At 46.1% G+C, this 19,972-nt stretch overlaps 1 pseudogene; it reads left to right on the top strand.

Annotated features, from left to right (window-relative positions):
- Positions 1–275: 275 nt before the first annotated feature.
- On the top strand, positions 276–2,388 carry LOC122920356 (annotated as a pseudogene).
- The last annotated feature ends 17,584 nt before the right edge of the window (positions 2,389–19,972 follow it).

Here is a 19,972-nt window from a genome sequence, read left to right on the forward strand (position 1 = left end):
CGGCCGATGTTTATTCATCACTACTTACCAGGGCCACATCTGCAGTGTAACGTGTGCGCTTAAAAAAAAATCTGTGACATACATTGTACTTTTTCCGTTGACAATGTCCATTTCTGACCGTGACATCTGCAGTGTAACGTGTGCGCTTCAAAAATTTATCTGTGACATACAATGTAATTTTTCCGTAGACGGTGTCCACTTCTGACAGTGATCATACCAGGGCCAAATATGCAGTGTAACGTGTGTGCTTCAAAAATTTATCTGTGGCTCATTTTACCCGCAGGCGGCTCGGAGACGGCGAGCAGCTCAGATAAGACCGAGGAACGTGTACAGCAGCGCAGAAATGTCTAAGGGACCAGCAGTTGGCATTGACCTTGGCACCACCTACTCCTGTGTGGGTGTGTTTCAGCATGGCGAGGTGGAAATTATTGCCAATGACCAGGGCAACAGGACCACGCCCAGCTATGTTGCTCTCACAGACACCGAGAGGTTGATTGGTGATGCTGCCAAAAATCAAGTGGCCATGAATCCAACCAATACAGTGTTTGATGCCAAACGACTGATTGGGCGTAGATTTGAGGACTCTGTTGTACAGTCTGACATGAAGCACTGGCCATTTGATGTTATCAGTGATGGTGGAAAACCAAAGCTCCAAGTTCAATACAAAGGAGAGACCAAGTCTTTCTTCCCTGAAGAGGTCTCCTCTATGGTCTTAACAAAGATGAAGGAGATTGCAGAAGCTTATCTTGGCAAGACTGTGTCAAGTGCTGTGATCACTGTCGCAGCCTACTTCAATGATTCCCAGCGCCAGGCTACCAAGGATGCTGGTACCATTTCTGGGCTCAACGTACTGTGTATCATTAATGAGCCAACTGCTGCTGCCATTGCCTATGGATTGGACAAAAAGGTTGGAGCAGAAAGGAATGTGTTGATCTTTGATCTGGGTGGTGGCACCTTTGGCGTGTCCATCCTGACCATTGAAGATGGAATCTTTGAAGTAAAGTCAACAGCTGGTGACACCCATCTGGGTGGTGAAGACTTTGATAACAGAATGGTGAATCACTTTGTAGCCGAATTCAAGAGGAAGCACAAGAAGGACATCACTGATAACAAAAGAGCTGTTCGCCATCTCCGCACTGCCTGCGAGCGTGCAAAGCACACTCTGTCATCCAGTACCCAGGTTAGCATAGAAATTGACTCTCTGTATGAAGGCACCGACTTCTACACTTCAATCACCAGAGCTCGCTTTGAAGAATTGAATGCTGATCTTTTCAGAGGAACCCTGGATCCAGTAGAGAAGGCTCTTCGTGATGCTAAGCTTGACAAGTCACAAATCCATTACATTGTGTTGGTTGGTGGGTCCACACGTATCCCCAAGATTCAGAAGCTCCTTCAGGACTTCTTCAATGGAAAGGAACTGAACAAGAGTATCAACCCTGATAAAGCTGTAGCCTATGGTGCAGCTGTTCAGGCCGCCATCTTGTCTGGAGACAAATCTGAGAACATGCAGGACCTCCTTCTGCTTGATGTCACTCCTCTGTCTCTGGGTATTCCCACAAAGAAGACACAGACCTTCACAACATATTCTGACAACCAGCCAGGTGTCTTGATTCAGGTATATGAAGGTGCGAGGACAATAACCTACTGGGCAAGTTTGAGCTAACTGGCATTCCTCCAACTCCTCGTGGCGTTCCTCAGATTGAGGTGACATTTGACATTGATGCCAATGGTATCCTAAACGTGTCTGCTGTGGATAAGAGCACTGGCAAAGAAAACAAGATCACAATTACCAACGACAAAGGTCGTCTCAGCAAGGAAGACATTGAGCGCATCGTTCAAGAAGGCTGAGAGGTATAAGGCTGAAGATGAAAAGCAGAGAGACAAGGTTTGCCTTTAACATGAAAGCAACAGGTGAGGATGAGAAACTCCAAGGAAAGATCTCCGATGAGGACAAGCAGAAGATCCTGGATAAATGCAATGAGATTATTGCTTGGCTGGACAAGAACCAGACTGCAGAGAAGGATGAATTTGAACATCAACAGAAGGAACTTGAGAAGGTCTGTAACACCATCATCACTAAGCTGTACCAGAGTGCTGGTGGCATGCCAGGAGGAATGCCTGGTGGCTTCCCAGGAGCAGGTGGTGCTCCATCTGGTGGTGCTTCATCTGGACCCACAATTGAGGAGGTCGACTAAATATTGTCTAGAGATGCATTCCTCTAAACTCCTAGGACGCAATCATTTTAATGGCTGTTCCAATTAATTCCCATTAAGTTTACTTTGGGGCATTAATACTTGAATTCACTCCATCAGACATGGAACGTTATTGCACTTTACCTGTACTGTAACAAACTGGTCCAGAGAAATAAAATTATTTAACTGGAAAAAATAAATAAAAAATTTATCTGTGACATACATTGTAATTTTTCCGTAGACATCCGTTTCTGACAGTGAGCTTACCAGGGCCACATCTGCAGTGTAATCGTGTGCGCTTAAAAAATGTATCTGTGACATACAATGTAATTTTTCCATAGACGGTGTACGCTTCTGACAGTGACCTAACCAGGGCCACATCTGCAGTGTAACGTGTGCACTTTAAAAAAAATTCTGTGACATACAATGTAATTTTTACGTAGACGGTGTCCGCTTCTGACTGTGACCATACCAGGGCCACATCTGCAGTGTAATGTGTGCGCTTAAACAATTTATCTGTGACATACATTGCAATTTTTCCATAGACGGTGTCTGCTTCTGACAGTGACCTTACCAGGGCCACATCTGCAATGTAATGTGTGCGCTTCAAAAAATGTATCTGTGACATACAGTGTACTTTGTCATCTTTGAAACAATACTCCCCCCGGAACCCATAGACGTTGGTTTCCCAGAAGCAGCTCGACAGGTCATGGGAATAACGCCGCCGGATCGCCGGTCGTCATCGTTTATGGTCGGAACTACTGACGGTATTTGATCGTCTTCGAACCTCCGACTTTCGTTTTTGATTAATGAAAACATTCTTTGCAAATGCTTTCGATTTTGTTCGTCTTGCGCCAGTCCAAGAATTTCACCTCTAGCGGCGTAATACAGATGCCCCCGGCCATTTCTCTTAATCATGGCCCCAGTTCCAAAAACCAACTAAATAGAACTGGAGTCCTATTCCATTATTCCTAGCTGAAGCATTCAGGCGACCCGGCCTACTTTGAACACTGTAAATTTTTACAATGGCTCCAGGCACTCATCCATACTTTTTTGAATGGTCAGCTCAGCAGCAGGCCTTCAACCATAATGTTTTAGAGCATCAGCTCAGCAGCAGGTCCTCAACCATAATGTTTTAGAGGGTCAGCTCAGCAGCAGGCTCTCGCATATAATTTTTTAAAGGGTCAAATCATCTGCAGGCCCTCGCATATAATGTTTTAGAGGGTCAGCTCAACTAAAGAACCTCACCTACAATCTTTTAGAGGGCCATCTCACCAGCAGGCCCTCACCTACAATCTTTTACAGCGTCAGCTCACCTGCAGGCCCTCACCTAATTATACCTAATAGGTAATTTGCTGCCTTTTTATATGTGATAGCTGTAGCCGTTTCTCAGGCCGGCTCTCCGGAATCAAACACTGATTTCCCCTTACCCGTGGTCACCATGGATGGTGCTGAAAAGAACATTGAAAGTTGAAAGGGCAGAAATCCAAATGGATCATCACCGTCACGGGGACGTGCAATAGGCCCCAGGTTATCTAGAGTCACCAAAGCAGTAGCAGGCCCTCGCCCCATAATGTTTTAGATGGACAGATCAGCAGGCGCTTGCTCCAAATGTTTTGAGGGTCACCAGTAGGCCATCAATCATAATTTTTCAAGGCTGTGTATGATGCCCTCCTTTATGTGTAACAAAGGGTGTATTGGAGTGCCAGTTCCTTGTAATTTTTGGCAGCCCTTTCACTAAGTGCATAGGCTTTATGAGTGTAGCAGTCCCACTACCTGAACAATTGTACCACAATGTGAATGAGGCCCTCCTTTATGTGATATACAGGTTGTATTGGTGTGCCTCTTCCTTGTAATTTGTGGCAGCACTTGCACTTGTGGCAGGCGCAGCACTATGAAGTGCCTTTTGTGCTGTGACATTAGAATAATTTTGGTATCTCTGACTTTTAGTCCAACCAGACTGTCTATTACTTTGTAATTCCTCTAGCGCCGTTCTATGGAAACAGTAGGTTTAAAGAGCACACCAAATGCTTGAAAAAACGTCTTTATTAACTTCAACTTTTCTTCATATAACACTGCTGCCTCTGCAGCAGATAGTTCATGTGCAAAACACGTGTTGAAAAGATATCACAAAATGGCAGTAGGCATAAGATGGTGGTTCAACTGTTCAGTCTTGTCATTCAACATAAAATGGTGGATATATTTCTCTCTTGAGTATCTGCACTCTCACTTTAAGTTATTTAAGCACTTTATGATCTCTCTGATCAGGTATATCTGAGGTCTAACTAATAGTGGTGGACCTATTTTGGCCTCTTGTTCCCATAAACTCAGCTCTCAGTAGAGTGAATGTCTCTTTAGCTCCTGTCTCTGGTGAATAATGATTCTAGCAGCTCCTGCTAGGGGAATTCCCAGACAGGCTGTCTGTGAGGCTGGCTGTGATTGGTGAAAACTCTTGCTGTGTGAGAAGCTGGCTGTGATTGGTCTAGACTTCTGCCCAGCAACAATAGATTAACATTATACTTTCTGTTGTTTCTGCTGTGTCGCTGAGCTTACCTTACATTACAAAATGAAACTTAAAGGCATACTATCTTTTGTGTGAACACAAAATATAACAGTTATATGACATCCAAAACATGATGTCACAGTAAATAACTCTGCTTTTGTCTTTAACACATAAACATAGGAACTATATTAAGGCTATTGACAGGTCTAGCTCTATACACATATAAGGCTATACTACCAACCTAGGACAGGTCTTAGCTGGCCAGCTACAACACTTTATATACATGTAAATATATGGGAAAGAATGCTTCCTAACAATGTTACCTGTAAAATAGATTTTATCTTCGGTTTTGTGTGTATTATTGTCACTCTGTAAAAGTGGCGTACTACTCAGACAACATTGTTCCTAGCAGCGACCTAGGAGTCCAAGATGCATCCAGACATCCTCCTCATGCTGTTCTCAAACCATTTTGGTGGTGTTTCAATCAATTTCTGACCTTTTCCTATGAACCAGGCACCCTCCCCTCTTCAGAGCAGGGGGTGCCTGGTTTAATGCTCGGGTTCTCCCATTGACTTCCATTATACTTGGATGCTTGGTAGAGCACCCGAGCATCCTGATGTTTTCGGCCCGGGCCCCGAGCACCCGAGCACTATGGTGCTCGATCAACACTACTGGCCACGCCTCACCTTCTGCCCACCCACCTGGCATACCCTCTTCATTCGTTTCCCACATGCGGTCTACTACATTGTCATCTACATTGGTTTGTTCCTCACTAATGTTTCTCACCTGTCTTTTGCACGAGTCCCTGACCTCTCCCAACATGTGCTCCCACCCGACTGTTATCATCAGTATTTACACCCCTAAAGGAGTCAGCAACTGACCTTTCCTCCAACTTTGTAACCGCTCATCCTCACTAAAAAGCAGAGCAGAATCGATGGCATACATTACTTGGCTAGCAGAAGGAGCAGAAAAAGCAAGAGGCATGTTCAGGACAGGTGAGGGCATAGAGGCAATGCCAACTAAGTGTGGTGTCAGAGGAACCCACCTATTCCTGGCTTTGTGTATCTGTTATCACCTGAGATGATGTTGAAGAGAGAGAGAGACAGCTGGATTGTTGGTCAAAACACGACTGCTGGATAACAGTGGCATCTCTGGCCTGTTGCTGAAGCTGCTGCTACCACCAACCCTTCTTCCGCTGCTAATTGTGATGGTTAGAGCAACATTTTTGCCACTGCCCATTCCTTTTGAGGGCCCAGGCAATAGAGATGGCCTTACGGTTCGCCTGGCAGTCGTTCCGCGGCGATCTTTGCTAGTTCCATGGCGCCAAACTTTGACCCATGACACATCCATCAGGTGGGACAGGACAGCCAATTGAGATGTTTCAGCACATGGACACACCCCCAACCCTATAACAGAACCCGATCTGGCAGCCATTTTACATTATGTTTTTTGCCAGTGTAGGGAGAGGTTGCATTTTGGAGCAGGGACAGTTAGGGACACCAAATGCTAGCTAATAGGGCCACAAAAGTCCTTTTAAGGACTGGTATAGGTGTGCTATCGATAGGTGTGATATAGAGGAGTATGATATACTTATAATATACTGTACTTTCTAACATGGAAATTATATTATAGTGTATTTGCATTGTGCAGCAGTTGTGTGCGGTTCTGCTGCAATACCGCAGCTATTTATCTGTTTCCGCCAAATACTTGAGGTGTCCCATATACCTTCTTCCACCAAATACTGATTAAGGGGTACCATATACCTGTTTCCGCCAAATACTGATTGAGGGGTGCTATCTACCTGTTTCCGCCAAATAGTGATTGAGGGGTGCCATATACCTTCTTCCGCAAAATACTGATTGAGGGGTGAATTCCTATATACCTTCATCCACCAAATACCGATTGAGGGCTGCGATACACCTGCTTCCACAAAATACAGATTGAGGGGTGCCATATACCTGTTTCCGCCAAATACTGATTGAGGGGCGCTATATACCTGTTTACGCCAAATACTGATTGAGCGTTGCCATATACCTTCTTCCACAAAATACTGATTGAGGGGTGCTATTGCTATATACCTTCTTCCACCAAATACTGATTGAGGGCTGCGATACACCTGCTTCCACAAAATACTGATTGTGGGGTGCCATAAACCTGCTCCACCAAATACTGATTGAGTGGTGCTATATACCTGTTTCTACCTAATACTGATTGAGGGGTGCCATATACCTTCTTCCACTACATACTAATTGAGGGGTGCTATTGCTATATACCTTCTTCCACCAAATACTGATTGAGGACTGCGATACACCTACTTCCACAAAATACCGATTGAGGGGTGCCTTATACCTTCTTCCACCAAATACTGATTAAGGGGTACCATATACCTGTTTCCGCCAAATACTGATTGAGGGGTGCTATCTACCTGTTTCCGCCAAATAGTGATTGAGGGGTGCCATATACCTTCTTCCGCAAAATACTGATTGAGGGGTGAATTCCTATATACCTTCATCCACCAAATACCGATTGAGGGCTGCGATACACCTGCTTCCACAAAATACCGATTGAGGGGTGCCTTATACCTGTTTCCACCAAATACTGATTAAGGGGTGCTATATACCTGTTTCCATCAAATACTGATTGAGGGGTGCCATATACCTTCTTCCACTAAATACTGATTGAGGGGTGTTATTGCTATATACCTTTTTCCACCAAATACTGATTGAGGGCTGCGATATAGCTTCTTCCACAAATACTGCTCTTCTCTTCTGACTTAGGCAGAGCGTCATTTAGATGACAGTCAGAGGAAGAGGCAGACCATTACACAGGGGTGGTAGGGGTCAGGCAGGTGCACCAGGTCGGAGCCTAATTGGGAAGTTGGAGAAGGTGCGTGCGATTATGTCAAAGGACGCACCAGAGTTGGGTGAGTGTCTCACTCAGCCTTCCGCTTCTGCACCCTCCTTATCCTCTGTATCAGCACCCTCCTCACTCTCTGCTGTGTGCACCCCCAAAGACCATCCACTCGAGTCAGAGGAATTATTTTGCCATCCATTCCCAGACCTTACCGATGCGCAGCCATTCTTGGCATTGGATCAGGAAGAGGAGGTAGCAACGGCTGCCACCCAGCGGTCTGACGACAGTACCCGGATCAGCCCAAAGAGGGTGGTCCCCGCTGTTGCTGCCCACTCCGAGATTTCTAATGTCAGTGGTGGTGAAGGTGACAATGATGTGTCATCGGCAATCACATGGGTGCTCACAAGAGAGGAAGAGGAGGGGAGTTCAGAGGGAGAGATGAAGCAGCAGATAGGGAGGAGAAGGAGGAGAAGCAGGCAGAACTCGCAGTGCACAGGAGGCAAAAAGCAGACTGCAAATGTATCTGGAGCCACCATGCACGGTCACATCTTGCGCTCCCAGGACGTATGGCTCTGCAGTGTGGGCTTTTGTTAATGTGTCAGCTGCTGATAATAGTGTTACCATCTGCAGCCTGTACTGTCAACGCATAAGTCGCAGTAAGCACAATACTCACATAGGGACGACTGCCTTAAGAAGGCACCTGGCCTCCCATCAGCGATCCCAGTAGGAGCAATGCCGTCAGAACCCACAAAGCCACACTCCCGGTGCTCCATGTCCTGTCTCTTCCCCTTCTCCTCTCTCCTCTCATTTGTCCTCCACTCCACCTTCCACCATGCCATCGTCTGTCATGGCTGAGGATGGGTAGAACCCTCAGCCGTGCGATGCCAGAAGATGATGGTCGCTGCAAGGCCAGGACAGTAATCGGGGAGCAGGTCACCTTCTATCAAACCCTGTCTCCTAGCCGTATGAGCCGACCCTGAGGGCTAAGATTCCTACTAGCCCTCAGGGTGGCCCTCAACTAGGAGCAGAGTAAGACGACCTGTTCCTCCAAGTCATGGAGGAACAGGAGTCTCACTGGCCAAGCTACATAGAAAGGGGAACATGAACAACTTATGGCAATGGCAGGTAAATGCAACAAGTACAACACCTACCTGCCACAGACACAAAGCCTGGAACCCATGCTGAAGCGCTGCTGTCCACAAGAACACAAACGGACACAGCACACACCACACATCACACAGGGACCCAGGACCATAAGCTGCAATAAACAAGCAGACCAAAGACACACCTTCATAACATCATGTATAACATAAACTTATGACCACAAGGGTAGCCCTCACTGGCAGATGGTAAATAACCAGGAGGATGACTCCAGCTAACCATGGCTGAAGTACCCCCCAGACTTCTGATCTCAGCAGAAGCTTTATAGCCCAAAGTGGCCACACCCACACACAGACACACCCAATGTTCACACACTAAGAAGGGAGTTAACCCTTCCAAAACCAGGCAAGGGAAGAAAGCCACTTAAGGGAAAGTGCACACATAACTAAAACCCTGTGCACACCAGACATAGAAAGTGCATACATACACCCACACATAGCTAGAGGCAACTGCACGCATCAACAGTGAGACGCCTAGCAACCCGCTCAGGCTGCTACACTGCCCATAAACACCTGTTGTCCGTGGCAACCGCACTAGAGGCAAACTAGTAACAGCCCCTGCCACGGTTGAAAAAACACCCAGACTGCGGGCAACTGCATGCGGCTCTCAAGGAGTCACGACCATGAACATGGGCGTGACATCGTCACGTTCATCTGGCACAACTCAGGCTTCTGTGGCACAAATGTTCGAACGTAAAAAAATGATGACACTGGATAATCCTCTTGCCCAATGGCTGACCGCTGGCTTGTCATAACTGCTAGCCTGCCAACTACTGCCATATAAATTGGTGAACTAGGAGGCCTTTAGAAAAATTGTGGCCATTAGAACACCGCAATGGAAGGTCCCTGGAAGAAAATATTTCTCCCAGAATGGCATCCCTGAACTATATGGCCACATTCTGCACAGTGTCGGTGCCAAGATACATCTGACCACAGACATGTGGTCTAGCAAACACGGACAGGGAAGGTACATAAGTCTTACTGGCCCTTGGGTGAACCTTCTGATGGCCGTCAAGCATGTAATCCGTGGCACCCGTGTGGATTTAGTGTTACCGCCACGGATTGCATTCAGGCTTGCCTCTTCTTCTCCTCCTTCTACTCCATCCTCCGTCTCCTCCTTGGCTGACTCCTACTTTTCCACTGCTACCGCCTCTTCTGCTGCATCCCCCAAGCTCCTCAGAATCTATTCGACGTGCCAGGTGAGACGTTGCCATGCTGTGCTGCGGTTGTTGTGCCTGGAAGCCAAGGGCCACACTGGTCCTGCACTCTTTTCAGCTCTGCAGTCACAGGCCGATCAGTGGCTAACCCTGCTCAATTTGACAGTTGGTAAAGTGGTGTGCTACAACGGTGCAAATCTGCTGAGCGCACTGAAACATGATGCGATTCATTGCCAAATACCCCAGGGTCCAGGACGTCTTGCGGCAGGCCAGGAAAATCTTGGGCCAATTTAGAAGATCTTACACGGTCATGGCTCACATTGCTGATGTTCAGTGGCGACACCACTTGCCCGTCAGATGTCTGATTTGTGACTGCCCGACGCGCTGGAACTCAACCTTGTATATGCTTGATATGCTGCTCCAGCAGAAACGCGCCGTTAACGACTACCTGTACGAACTCTGCGGCAGGACAGGTTCTGGGGAGCTTGTTTTTATTTCAGCGCACCAGTGGCTGCTCATGCGCAACGCATGCAGACTTCTGTGGCCATTTGATGAGATGACCAAACTGGTCAGTAGCAGCCAGGGTGCCATCAGTGACATCGTACCTTACGACTTCTTTCTGGAGCGTGCATTGCGTTGTGTCATTAATCAAGTCGTCGAGGAGCAGGAGCTGGAAGATGAGGAAGTCGCAAAGTTGAATGAATTCCCTGGGGGGGCTCCTCCATCTGAGACATGTCAGCAGGAGTCAGAGGAGGATAGTGGCTGGGGGGAGGAGGAGGAGGAGTAAGAAGAGCAGGTTTTAAAATTTTTAGGGATCCCTGGTGTTGTCCATGGCTGGGGGGAAGAGACCGAGGACGACATTCTACTGGGTGATGATCAGGAGCCAGGGTGCTCCACCGCTTCCAATTTAAAGCAAATGGGGGCCTTCATGCTCCAGTGTTTGAAGTGGGACCCCTGTATAAAAAGCATAAAGGTCAGGGACCTGTACCGGGTGGCAACGTACTTAGACCCCCGGTACAAACACAAAATGGTGGACATGTTACCAGCATCACAGAGGGCTGTCAGAATGCAGCATTTCCAGGCCTTGCTGCAAGAGATGCTGCATTCTGCTGTTGGAGGCACTGGCAGAGGAATTTCCACCCACAGCGAAACAGGTGCGGGTACCAATTCTACCGTGCTTTCAAAAAGAGGGCGGTTTGAAGATCTGTTGGTCACTTTGGATATGAGATCATTTTTTCAGCCAACCCATCGACAGCCGCCCTCCGGATCCAACCTCAGGGAACGCCTAGACTGACCAGTGTCCGACTACATCGGGTTAACGGCTGATGTAGACGCTCTGAGAAGCGAGGAACCCCTTGACTACAGGGTGTACAGACTTGACCTGTGGCCAGAGCTGTCACAATTTGCCATGGAACTCTTGGCTTGTCCTTCGTCGATTGCCTTGTCCGAAAGGACGTTCAGCGCAGCAGGGGGGATCGTGACCGATAAGTGCACTCACCTAGCTCAAGACAGTGTGGACTACCTCACATTTTTAAAAATGAATAAGGCATGAATCTCAGAGAAATTCTACACCTGTGATGACCACGTGTAATTGAATTTCCTCATGCTAGCCCACACATATCCGCCAACAACCAGAACAAAGAATAGTCCTTGCATTATGTATATACAGCGGCATAAAAGGCCTTTTATGTCAGGTGATTGCCTAATTTTTGGGGCCTGTACTGGCCGACAGTTACATATTTATCCTGTGACCACCTAATGCACCTCCAGCCACAGAATCCAATGTTCTGTGCTGTCAGGTGAATGCCTATTCGCTATTTTATGGGGCCTGTACTGGCCGACAGTTAAATTTTTATCCTGTGACCGCCTAATGTACCTCCAGCCACAGAATCCAAAGTTTTTTGCTGTCAGATGAATGCCTATTGCCTAATTTTTGGGGCCTGTACTGACCGACAGTTAAATTTTTTTATCTCTAGCTACATAATCACACCCCTGTCTCACTCCTCTGTCTCTCATTATGGTGGCGTATGAACCGCAGGGTCATGTGACTGTGCCCCCCACCCTGTACTGTGCCCCTCAACCCGTACTGTGCCCCTTATACCCTGCATTGTGCCATCTTACCACACCCTGTGCAGTGCCCCTAGTCATTCCCTGTACTATGTCCTCTTATACCCTTTGTCACGGCTGAGGATGGGGAATACCCTCAGCCGTGCGGTGCCAGGTGATGGTAAGGTTACTACTTGGACAGAACCACAGAATTAGGGAGCAGGTCACCTCCTAGCGCTTCCCTAATCTGACCCTGACTCCTAGCTGCATGAGCCGCCCTTAAAGGTAGGAGGGCCCATGCTCAGGAACCTTGGATCCCTACTGACCAAGGGGGAACAGAAACAACTTATGGCAGTGACAGGCAAATGCAACCAACACAACACTCACCTGCCACAGACAACAAAGCCTGGAACCCATGTGCAAGTGCTGCTGTTCAGAACTCAAACGAACACAGCACACACCAGACATCACACAGGAACCCAGGACCATAAGCTGCAATAATAAGAAAATCCCACACACACCTTCATAACACTGTGTAACATAATTTTATGACCAGAAGGGAGGCCCCCACTGGCAGATGGTAAAGTAACCAGGAGGATGTCTCCAGCAAGCATGGCTGAAGCACCCTCTCTGACTACTGCCTTCCACTGAGGCTTTATAGGGCCAGGTAGCCACACCCACAGTCAGACACACCCAGTGCACACACACACTAGGAAGAAAGTTAACCCTTCCAACACCAGGGAAGGGAAAACATCAACTTAAAGGGGACGTGCACACAACACATATAACACCCCGTGCAAACTGATAAAAGGCACACCTATAGGAGAGGTTGCCAGGTGCAACCGCATGCCTACTGCAGCAAGCTGCCTAGCACCGCTCAGGCTGCTCTGCTGCCACATACCCAATGTTGCCAGCGGCAACCACAGGTGAGGCAACATACTATAGCCCTCACCTGTGATTGACAACAACACCAAGACCGCAGGCAACTGCATGCGGCCACAAGAGTCACGACCATGACCGGGTCGTGACACCCTTTTATCCGGTCATGGTATGGCGGTGTTGTCCGGTCACTGTACAGAGGTGTTATTTGGTGAATGTATGGCGGTGGTATCCAATAACTGGATGGCCATAACTGTATCCCTTTCCCAGCCCACGCCATCCTTTTTTAGACCTGGCTTGAGCGGGAAAAATATGCAGATTGTGGTGCTAAGGACCTTTGACATGGACGTATTTCTATATAATAAATAACCACCTAATTGTATTATTATTCGGGAATAGGGCTAAGATCTTTATATTATATAGATTCTAGTGTATTATACTGTGCCCTGTATTCCCCGGTAGAAAATGATCCTTGGGAAAAACAGTCCTCATCCCTGAACACCAGGACCAGGTAGCGCTCTGTCAGTAGATGGCGGCCTCCCCTCTCCACCACGCTGCTCCGCTTTGTTCTGGTGCTTATTCTGATACTAGGGCTGGTTTCACATCCTATTTTTGCCATCCATTTAATGCATACCAAAAATGTATGCGTTAACAGATGCCTCAGACTGATGCCGTACAGTGACGTGAGTTCACCATACAGTTCCACGGTAGAAAACAAAATTACGTTAACGTATGCATTTTTTTAATGGACTGCAGGATACAAAAATGTGGAGTGCTGCACATTTGTATACATCAAACCGATAGGAAAAAAAAAATTCTAGGCTCCAGCAGGGCACATTTTTGAGAGTTTCCCTTTAAGACACATAAAAATGGCCACTGATTAAAATACGTCTGGTCAGAAATAGTCTGTCATTTATATATACCACGGGCAAATGGATGATGCAGAAAAATGAAATAAAACTATACTTGAATTGCAAAACTTCCAAACTGGCTTTCTCAGAATATGGAGACATTAAAATAATAATATTTTTTTTATTTCAAAAATGATGTTATTGTGTAAAACTTAAATAAATAAAAAAGTATACATATTAGGTATTGCTGCTATATAGAAATATCACATGACCTAACCCCTCAGATGAACACCGTAAAAAAATAAAATAAAATTGGCACATTATATCACAACCAGTGTAATACCAAGTGATCAAAAAGTCATATGCACCCCAAAATAGTACCAATCAAACCGTCATCTCATGCCAAAACAAATGAGCCCCTACATAAGACATTCGCCCACAAAACAAAACAAAAAAAACTATGGCTTTCAGAATATGGAGACACAAAATTTTATTTTTATTTTTAAATGCTTTATTATGTAAAACTGAAAGAAACAACCAAAAAAGTAGTCATATTTGGCATTGTTGCATCCGTAACAACCTGCTCTATAAAAATACCACATGATCTAACCTGTCAGATGAACACTGTACATAACAAAAAATAAAAACGGTGCCAAAACAGCTATTTTTTGTTACCTTGCCTCACAAAAAGCATAATATAGAGTAACCAAAAATCATATGTATCCTAAAATAGTACCAACAAAACAACCTTATCCCGTAGTTTCCAAAATGGGGTCTTTTTTGGAGTTTCTACTCTAGGGGTGCATCACAGGTTCTTTAAATGTGACATGGCAGCTTAAAATTATCCCAGTGAAATCTGCCCTCCAAAAACCATATGGCATTCCTTTCTTCTGCACCCTGCCGTGTGCCCGTACAGCAGTTTATGACCACATATGGGGTGTATCTGTAAACTACAGAATCAGGGCAATAAATATTGAGTTTTGTTTGGCTGTTAACCCTTGCTTTGTTACTGGAAAAAATGGATTAAAATGGAAAGTCTTCCCAAATAAGTGAAATTCTGAAATTTCATCTGCATTATCCTTTAATTCTTGCGGAACACCTAAAGGCTTGACAAAGTTTGTAAAATCAGTTTTGACTACCTTGAAGGGTGTAGTTTCTAAAATGTGGCCATTTTTGGGTGGTTTCTATTATGTAAGCCTCACAAACTGACTTTAGACCTGAACTGGTCCTTAAAAAGTGGGTTTGGGAAATTTTTTGAAAGATTTCAAGATTTGCTTCTAAACTTCTAAGCCTTCTAACGTCCCAAAAAAAGAAAATGTCATCCAAACATGAAGTAGACACACGGGGAATGTAAGGCTACTTTCACACTTGCGGCAGTGTGATCCGGCGGCCAGTTCCGTCGTCGGAACTGGCCGCCGGATCCGCCGATCTGCCGCTGACTGAAAGCATTTGTGAGACGGATCCGGATGCGGATCCGTCTCACAAATGCATTGCAAGGACGGATCCGTCTCTCCGCTTGTCATGCGGACAGACGGATCCGTCTTGTACATTTTTCACATTTTTGCCGATCTGCGCATGCCGGAACGACGGATCCGGCATTCCGGTATTCTGAATGCCGGATCCGGCGCTAATACATTCCTATGGGAAAAAATGCCGGATCCGGCGTTCAGGCATGTATTCAGTTTTTTTGGCCGGAGAGAAAACCGTAGCATGCTGCGGTTTTCTCTTTTGCCTGATCAGTCAAAACGACTGAACTGAAGACATCCTGATGCAAACTGAACGGATTACTCTCCATTCAGAATGCATGGGGATAAAACTGATCAGTTTTTTTCCGGTATAGAGCTCCTGTGACGGAACTCTATGCCGGAAAAGAAGAACGCAAGTGTGAAAGTACCCTAAAGTAGTAACTATTTTTGGAGGTATTACTAAGTATTAAGTAGAGAAATTGAAACTTGTAAACTTGCAAATTTTCCATTTTTTGGGGTAAATTTGGTATTTTTATAAATAAAAATTAAATATTTTGACTCAAATATACCACTGCCATGAAGTACAATATGTGAAGAGAAAACAATCTTAGAATGGTCTGGATAAGTAAAAGTGTTCCAAAGTTATTACCACATAAAGTGACACATGTCAGATTTCCAAAATTTGGCCTGGTCCTTAACCCCTTAGGGACCCATGACGTACCGGTACGGCATGGATCCCGAGTCCTTAACCACTTCAGCCCCGCTAGGTGAAACCCCCTTCATGACCAGAGCACTTTTTACACTTCGGCACTACACTCCTTTCACCGTTTATCGCTCGGTCATGCAACTTACCACCCAAATGAATTTTACCTCCTTTTCTTCTCACTAATGGAGCTTTCATTTGGTGGTATTTTATTGCTGCTGACATTTTAACTTTTTTTGTTATTAATCAAAATGTAACGATTTTTTTGCAAAAAAATGACATTTTTCACTTTCAGCTGTAAAATTTTGCAAAAAAAAACAACATCCATATATAAATTTTTCGCCAAATTTATTGTTCTACATGTCTTTGATAAAAAAAAAATGTTTGGGCAAAAAATAAATGGTTTGGGTAAAAGTTATAGCATTTACAAACTATGGTACAAAAATGTGAATTTCCGCTTTTTGAAACAGCTCTGACTTTCTGAGCACCTGTCATGATTCCTGAGGTTCTACAATGCCCAAACAGTAGAAAACCCCCACAAATGACCCCATTTCGGAAAGTAGACACCCTAAGGTATTCGCTGATGGGCATAGTGAGTTCATAGAACTTTTTATTTTTTGTCACAAGTTAGCGGAAAATGATGATGATTTTATTTTTTATTTTTTTTCTTACAAAGTCTCATATTCCACTAACTTGCGACAAAAAATAAAAAATTCTAGGAACTCGCCATGCCCCTCACGGAATACCTTGGGGTGTCTTCTTTCCAAAATGGGGTCACTTGTGGGGTAGTTATACTGCCCTGGCAATTTAGGGGCCCAAATGTGTGAGAAGAACTTTGCAATCAAAATGTGTAAAAAAATGACCGGTGAAGTCCAAAAGGTGCACTTTGGAATATGTGCCCCTTTGCCCACCTTGGCAGCAAAAAAGTGTCACACATGTGGTATCGCCGTACTCAAGAGAAGTTGGGGAATGTGTTTTGGGGTGCCATTTTACATATAACCATGCTGGGTGAGAGAAATATCTTGGCAAAAGACAACTTTTCCAATTTTTTATACAAAGTTGGCATTTGACCAAGATGTTTTTCTCACCCAGCATGGGTATATGTAAAATAACACCCCAAAACACATTCCCCAACTTCTCCTGAGTACGGCGATACCAGATGTGTGACACTTTTTTGCAGCCTAGATGCGCAAAGGGGCCCAAATTCCTTTTAGGAGGGCATTTTTAGACATTTGGATCCCAGACTTCTTCTCACACTTTCGGGCCCCTAAAAAGCCAGGGCAGTATAAATACCCCACATGTGACCCCACTTTGGAAAGAAGACACCCCAAGGTATTCAATGAAGGGCCTGGCGAGTTCCTAGAAATTTTTTATTTTTTGCATAAGTTAGCGGAAATTGATTTTTTTGGTTTTTTTTCTCACAAAGTCTCACTTTCCGCTAACTTAGGACAAAAATTTCAATCTTTCATGGACTCAATATGCCCCTCAGCGAATACCTTGGGGTGTCTTTTTTCCAAAATGGGGTCACATGTGGGGTATTTATACTGCCCTGGCTTTTTAGGGGCCCTAAAGCGTGAGAAGAAGTCTGGAATATAAATGTCTAAAAATGTTTACGCATTTGGATTCCGTGAGAGGTATGGTGAGTTCATGGGAGATTTTATTTTTTGACACAAGTTAGTAGAATATGAGACTTAGTAAGAAAAAACAAAAACAAACAAAAAATTTCCGCTAACTTGTGCCAAAAAAAATGTCTGAATGGAGCCTTACAGGGGGGGGGGGGGGGGTGATCAATGACAGGGGGGGTGATCAATGACAGGGGGGTGATCAATGACAGGGGGGTGATCAATGACAGGGGGGTAATCACCCATATAGACTCCCGGATCACCCCCCTGTCATTGATCACCCCCCTGGTAAGGCTCCATTCAGACGTCCGTATAATTTTTACGGATCCATGGATCGGATCCGCAAAACACATGCGGACGTCTGAATGGAGCCTTACAGGGGGGTTATCAATGACAGGGGGTGATCAGGGTGATCACCCCCCTGTCACTGATCACCCCCCCTGTAAGGCTCCATTCAGACATCCGCATGATTTTTTACGGATCCATGGATACATGGATCGGATCCACAAAACACATGCGGACGTCTGAATGGAGCCTTACAGGGGGGTTATCAATGACAGGGGGTGATCAGGGTGATCAGGGTGATCACCCCCCTGTCACTGATCACCCCCCCTGTAAGGCTCCATTCAGACATCCGCATGATTTTTTACGGATCCATGGATACATGGATCGGATCCACAAAACACATGCGGACGTCTGAATGGAGCCTTACAGGGGGGTTATCAATGACAGGGGGTGATCAGGGTGATCAGGGTGATCACCCCCCTGTCACTGATCACCCCCCCTGTAAGGCTCCATTCAGACATCCGCATGATTTTTTACGGATCCATGGATACATGGATCGGATCCACAAAACACATGCGGACGTCTGAATGGAGCCTTACAGGGGGGTTATCAATGACAGGGGGTGATCAGGGTGATCAGGGTGATCACCCCCCTGTCACTGATCACCCCCCCTGTAAGGCTCCATTCAGACATTCGCATGATTTTTTACGGATCCATGGATACATGGATCGGATCCACAAAACACATGCGGACGTCTGAATAGAGCCTTACAGGGGGGTTATCAATGACAGGGGGTGATCAGGGTGATCAGGGTGATCACCCCCCTGTCACTGATCACCCCCCCTGTAAGGCTCCATTCAGACATCCGCATGATTTTTTACGGATCCATGGATACATGGATCGGATCCACAAAACACATGCGGACGTCTAAATGGAGCCTTACAGGGGGGTTATCAATGACAGGGGGTGATCAGGGTGATCACCCCCCTGTCACTGATCACCCCCCCTGTAAGGCTCCATTCAGACATCCGCATGATTTTTTACGGATCCATGGATCCATGGATCGGATCCACAAAACACATGCGGACGTCTGAATGGAGCCTTACAGGGGGGTTATCAATGACAGGGGGTGATCAGGGTGATCACCCCCCTGTCACTGATCACCCCCCCTGTAAGGCTCCATTCAGACATCCGCATGATTTTTTACGGATCCATGGATACATGGATCGGATCCACAAAACACATGCGGACGTCTGAATGGAGCCTTACAGGGGGGTTATCAATGACAGGGGGTGATCAGGGTGATCAGGGTGATCACCCCCCTGTCACTGATCACCCCCCCTGTAAGGCTCCATTCAGACATCCGCATGATTTTTTACGGATCCATGGATACATGGATCGGATCCACAAAACACATGCGGACGTCTAAATGGAGCCTTACAGGGGGGTTATCAATGACAGGGGGTGATCAGGGTGATCACCCCCCTGTCACTGATCACCCCCCCCTGTAAGGCTCCATTCAGACATCCGCATGATTTTTTACGGATCCATGGATCCATGGATCGGATCCACAAAACACATGCGGACGTCTGAATGGAGCCTTACAGGGGGGTTATCAATGACAGGGGGTGATCAGGGTGATCACCCCCCAGTAACTGATCACCCCCCCTGTAAGGCTCCATTCAGACATCCGCATGATTTTTTACGGATCCATGGATACATGGATCGGATCCACAAAACACATGCGGACGTCTGAATGGAGCCTTACAGGGGGGTTATCAATGACAGTGGGTGATCAGGGTGATCAGGGTGATCACCCCCCTGTCACTTATCACCCCCCCTGTAAGGCTCCATTCAGACATCCGCATGATTTTTTACGGATCCATGGATACATGGATCGGATCCACAAAACACATGCGGACATCTGAATGGAGCCTTACAGGGGGGTGATCAATGACAGGGGGGTGATCAGGGAGTGTATATGGGTGATCACCCGCCTGTAATTGATCACCCCCTGTAAGGCTCCATTCAGACGTCCGCATGTGTTTTGCGGATCCGATCCATGTATCCATGGATCCGTAAAAATCATGCGGACGTCTGAATGGAGCCTTACAGGGGGGTGATCAATGACAGGGGGGTGATCAATGACAGGGGGTGATTAGGGAGTGTATATGGGTGATCACCCGCCTGTCATTGATCACCCCCCTGTAAGGCTCCATTCAGACGTCCGCATGTGTTTTGCGGATCTGATCCAT

This window comes from Bufo gargarizans, chromosome 10 (genome assembly GCF_014858855.1).
Source record: "Bufo gargarizans isolate SCDJY-AF-19 chromosome 10, ASM1485885v1, whole genome shotgun sequence".
NCBI lineage: Eukaryota > Metazoa > Chordata > Amphibia > Anura > Bufonidae > Bufo > Bufo gargarizans.